General features: G+C 42.9%; 1 long non-coding RNA gene across 1 annotated transcript in view; it reads right to left on the reverse strand.

Annotated features, from left to right (window-relative positions):
* Positions 1-4888: 4888 nt before the first annotated feature.
* The window catches only part of LOC138948137 (uncharacterized), a 1597-nt gene continuing 1019 nt past the window's right edge, over positions 4889-5466 (reverse strand). The window contains exon 2 of the long non-coding RNA XR_011449899.1: positions 4889-5051. This is a non-coding gene — a long non-coding RNA (uncharacterized lncRNA). The remainder of the gene's footprint in view (positions 5052-5466) is intronic.

Raw genomic sequence — 5466 nt, forward strand, 5'->3', positions numbered from 1 at the left:
AACCCACACACTTAGCTCTCACCATCTGTAGGTCATCAAAAGCAGAACAGATCAATTAAACAACAACAATTATAATAACAGGTTTTAATACAAATGACTAATTGATAATAAAACCAAGCCCATCGATGACAACAACAACACCATCACCAACAACAGCAACATCAACGTAGCGACGACAATAAAAGCAGAAGAAGAAGATAAACACCAACCAATCAACAGCCGGTACGTTTTGGATCACAGGATAAAGGATTAGGACACTTCGATCGACCGGCGCTTTGATAAAAGCTCTTGTGGTTTAAATATATTATTTTTGCAGTTGTCTGTCCGTCCGTCACTCTGTCTCTGTCTCTTTTTAGATACATATATATATTGCTAGTTCGGTCTGTCCGGATGTCTGTCTGTCTGTCTGTCTCTCTTTAAGAGAGAAGGAGAAAAAAGATATATCATTTTGAGTCCACCGAATATGAGAACGAAACCTCAACTCCTTTTGCAATGAGGTGGGTTGCCTCCCTTTGTGCTGTGCAAACAAGGGACATTATGGGGACCAGCGCAGGCTGTACATGGGGGTTAACTCCCCTTGCTCGGCCATGTTTGCCTCCCGCTTTGTATCAAGTCTCAGCCATTGTGTGGGACGGTGGGCAAAAGAGATTTTCGCCAGCTCGCTTATATCAATGAAAACAGAAACCTCACACACTGCCGCTTTACGGCTACTGTGAAAACTGATCGGGCAAATCGTGCGTTTGGATGGGATAAAAAAAAAAAAAAGTGGGAGGTTGGGGTAGGGAGAGGGGTTGGGGGGGGGGGGGGGGGTATACAAAGAAGAAAAAAGGAGCCGACTAAGAATGAGAGAGATTACAAGGCAGTGCAGAATTTTAAAAGTTTATAGTCGGTGGAGCTGCTCATTGTTACTGTTTTATGTATCCAAATTTCATTTAACAAACTACAAAAGCTAAGCCAAACAAAAGCAGGGCAAAACAAACAAACAAACAAACAAACAAACAAACAGGTTTGACTGTGTCTTAAACCTTTTACAGAACAAGAAACAAACAAAGCAACGAGATATTGTTAATTGTTGTTATTTATTTGAATAAAATTGTTTGAAAAAAAAAATAAATAAAAACCCCGCAACGAAACAGGAAGTCCGTATCACAAATAGAGCCACAAGCACTCTCCTCGTCCTAGCAAACGATCGTTTTCTCAGCCGTGAACAATCACCACAACGACTAGCGCAGCGGTGTGGTGGTAAGACATCGGCCACCTAATCGGAAGGTCGTGAGTTCAAATCCCGGCCGCTGCCGCCAGGTGGGTTAAGGGTGGAGATTTTTCCCATCTCCCAGGTCAACGTATGTGCAGACCTGCTAGTGACTTATCCCCCTTCGTGTGTACACGCAAGCACACAACCAAGTGCGCACGGAAAAAAATCCTGTAATCCATGTCAGAGTTCGGTGGGTTATAGAAACACGACAATACCCAGCATGCCTCCCCCGAAATCGGCGTATGCTGCCTGAATGGCGGGGTAAAAACGGTCATAGACTTAAAAACCCACTCGCGTAAAAACATGAGTGAACGTGGGAAATTCAGCCCATGAACGAAGAAGAAGAAGAAGAAGAACAAGATGGATTTTAGAATGAAACAGATTCTGTTGGTCAGATTACCCTGAAAGTTAGCGATCATCAATTCTAGCTGAAAGCCACCCATTCAACTGACACCACAGTCACTGTCAGATTTATTCATTGTCAACGGAAAGGCTATTAAAGTAAAATTGCGATAATGATTGAGATAACTGAGATTATAATTATACTTTGAAAACAAGTTTCGGAGAAGAACAAATTGCGGACAAAATTACAATTCAAACTCAATCTGGACTGTAAATAATATCATAATCGCTTTAAAAGTTTTTGCTTTGCCCCACTCACGAAAGACGAAACATAGAATTCAAACGACTTCACACTGGAACATTTCCACGGCCACGACCACGTGATCAGAGTGTTTTTTTCTCTCAAAAGAATCACTTTCACAGTTGGACGTTATCCCTTTAATACCGTCTCTGTTCAGGGCAAAACACAGCAAGATAAAAAGCCACGTTAGCTGAGGTGAAAAGGGTCAAAAGCACCAGATGTTTTGACCGAATTAATGACACAAAGCGTGCAGAGCGCTGAGGCTGAAAAGACAATAATTATTACCACTGCTTTTACAGAATTGGCCAACGGATTGCCTCCCTTACTTTTCTCGGTGTTAAGGTGGTGCTACATTGAGGCCGAAGTCGACATTTAGTAAAGGAACTCATGGTATAGGGATTGCAAAAAGAAGCATGAAAAGGCTCATTGGATCTTGCGGTATAAGCGAGTTAAAGATGTATTCCTTCCCATTGAAAACCACAGCATATCTTCTTCTTCTTCTTCTTCGTTCATGGGCTTAATTAGACTCCCACGTTCACTCATATTTTTTGCACGATTGGATTTTTACGTGTATGACCGTTTTTACTCCGCCATGCAGGCAACATACGCCGATTTCGGGGGAGGCATGCTGGGTATTGTCGTGTTTCTATAACCCATCGAACTCTGACATGGATTACAGGATTTTGTCCGTGCGCACTTGGTCTTGTGCTTGCGTGTACACACGAAGGGGGTTAATTCACTAGCAGGTCTGCACATAAGTTGACCTGGGAGATCGGAAAAATCTCCACTCTTAACCCACCAGGCGGCAGCGACCGGGATTCAAACTCACCACCTCCTGATTAGGAGGCAGACGTCTTACCACCACGCCACTGCGCCCGTCACACAGCATATCTCATTTACACATGTGTTTGCATGGGATATGAGCATGTATGGGGATCTCCAAGGTAATTCGCCCCAAAAGTAACGTATCTTCAGCAAAAAAGGGCCATGGGTTTTCTCCCTATAACCGGATATCCATTGCTTTTGTAACGTTCATATAGGACATAAAAGACTTGGAACGACAGTTTTTATCAGCTTAACTCATAAATTCATCGATGTAACGGATGTACACACACACACACACACACACACGCACACGCGCACACTCCACACACACACGCGCGCGCACACACACACACATACCCTACACCAGGGTTTCATTTACTAGTGGCGCATTGAGATTGCGCCACCAAATGTACACTTTACATCGGATTACACACACACACACACACACACACACACCCAAACACACACATACAACACAAACACACACACACACACAAACACACACACACACACACACACACACACACACACACACACACACACACACACACACACACTCATCATATTGCACTATTTTACATCTTTTATCAAAACGGGTACAGGCCTCTTTGGCGCTTCTTGCCTTCGACTATGTCCCATCGGAATTTGGTTGAGGGGGACAAATGTCCCATTGCCTTTTTCTCCCCTGCTACACACACACAATTGAACAAATTAAGTACCTTCAGTCTCCCCCCCCCCCCCCCCCCAACCAGTCTTCTCACCTCACTGGAAGAGCTTCATAAGACAAAACTATCCAGACATTAGAACAAGAAAACAATACAAATATACTCGCCAGAATAGAGCAACATAAATTTATACATAAACACGAGATTTGCTTGACATACATCCGGGTTCCCTATTTTCAAACTGTGTACACTTCGAACTGTACTGACTTTGTTTTGATAATAACAGAATTCTTTGGTGGTTTAACAAAGTTTGCTTTATTTCGGCTGTATAATTATTATCGTTGTCCGCTTAATGTATACATATTATCTGTCTGATCTCTTACCTGATTTTGTTAAACCTATTTTTCGTTTATTTTTGTTTGTATGTATGGAAGTGTATATTGCCAATTTATTTTGGTTGTATAGTATTGTTGTATTTGTCCGCTCAATTTGTATACATATATTAACTGTCTGATTTGTTACCTTTTTTTGTTAAAGTTATATCTTTGTTTCAAAGCCCTCTGGGCCCAAAACAATAAAATACTTGACTTGACTTGACTTGTTAAAGCTGTCAATTGTTTTTTTGATTTTAAATATTCGTAGCAACAAAAATCTCCTATCATACAGAGTAGCGTGCATAGAAAAACGCAATGCGATGGAGTATCTGTTCATTGCATAAAATGTTGTATCTTACCCACCCCCCTTGGGTGGCGTGTTGTATCTTACCCACCCCCCTTGGGTGGCGGAAGGAGGGATGTTTTTCCCGCTCACTCTGCCGCCATGTTGGCCGAACGTGCTTGACTCTAATTCCGCAGCAACGCGCCAAGCCAATTTTGACGGGCTGGTTTTTCTGCAAAAGGAGGGTGGGGGTAGGGGGGGGGGGGGGGGGGAATCACTGAAATTAGGCCCGTGCTCTTTCTGTGCCTGGAATTGGCGGAGAGGGCCAGCGAGGAAAATGATTGCAAGTTTGCTGTCGTCATTTGAAAATTAAATACAAGTTTGCTGTCGTCATTTGAAAACCAAATACAAGTTTGCTGTCGTAATTTGAAAAATAGACACAAGTTTACTGTCGTAATTTGACAACTACATGCAAGTTTGCTGCCGTAATTTGAAAATTGGATACAAATTTGCCGTCGTATTTAAAAAAAAAATAAAAAAATACAAGTTTGCAAGTCTTGCTGCTAGACCGCGACAAGGTACGCACCTTATGGGCAGAATATACCTGCGCAGTTTCAGCGGCACAGACGACGCACGGCCTATTATTTATGCCGCGATAGGGATTATGACGAGTACTTGGCCTGTTTTCCTTTCATGCAACGTGTAGCGGGCTGGGATAAACTGCAGTGCGTCGTCGGTCCTGCTGAAGTTACATATGTGAGCGGAGCCCCTAACGGAACGAGTAGACTTTTTGTAAGCATTATCACTAATGGAATGAACATTCTCTCTCTCTCTCTCTCTCACACGCAGATAGTGAATGTGATGCCTTCAGTTATTCTTGAGAATTGCACAAATAATTCCTTTGCAAGGAGATGCTGTTTTCACTGCTGGACGCAAGGAAGCATAGGCACTGTGGACTTTAAAACCTTTTGGAGGAGGATCTTCAGTATTTAGCTGCCCCACCGTACTGAAACAGAAACAAGAACAACATGTTTGTGTCAACGGCGAATATCGCACAATAGCTTTCGACTCACCTAAGTAATCAGGAGAGTCTTAGTAATAAGCAGTGATAGGCCGTCCGGCCGGCCGTTAGTAGGCCTAGATACAATTTTAAACAATGTGTAGGACATTTTGACACCTTTTAAAACCTATATTTGATCAGATAATTAATTTGTCTGCACTACAGTTAAAGCACTTTCTGTCAAATTCCATGGGGGGGGGGGGGGGGTAGGTCTAGTGTGTGGTAAAACTAGAAAAGCAAATGCTTTCTAAGCTTTCAAGACCTCTCTCCACCCGCCCCCGCCCCCCCCCCTCCTTCCCCAAAAGACTCCCTTCCTGCACATTCTTTGTCGTAAGAATTGTGTGGCTAGTGTGGCTAGTAT

This window comes from Littorina saxatilis, linkage group LG15, assembly GCF_037325665.1.
Source record: "Littorina saxatilis isolate snail1 linkage group LG15, US_GU_Lsax_2.0, whole genome shotgun sequence".
In the NCBI taxonomy this organism is placed as follows: domain Eukaryota; kingdom Metazoa; phylum Mollusca; class Gastropoda; order Littorinimorpha; family Littorinidae; genus Littorina; species Littorina saxatilis.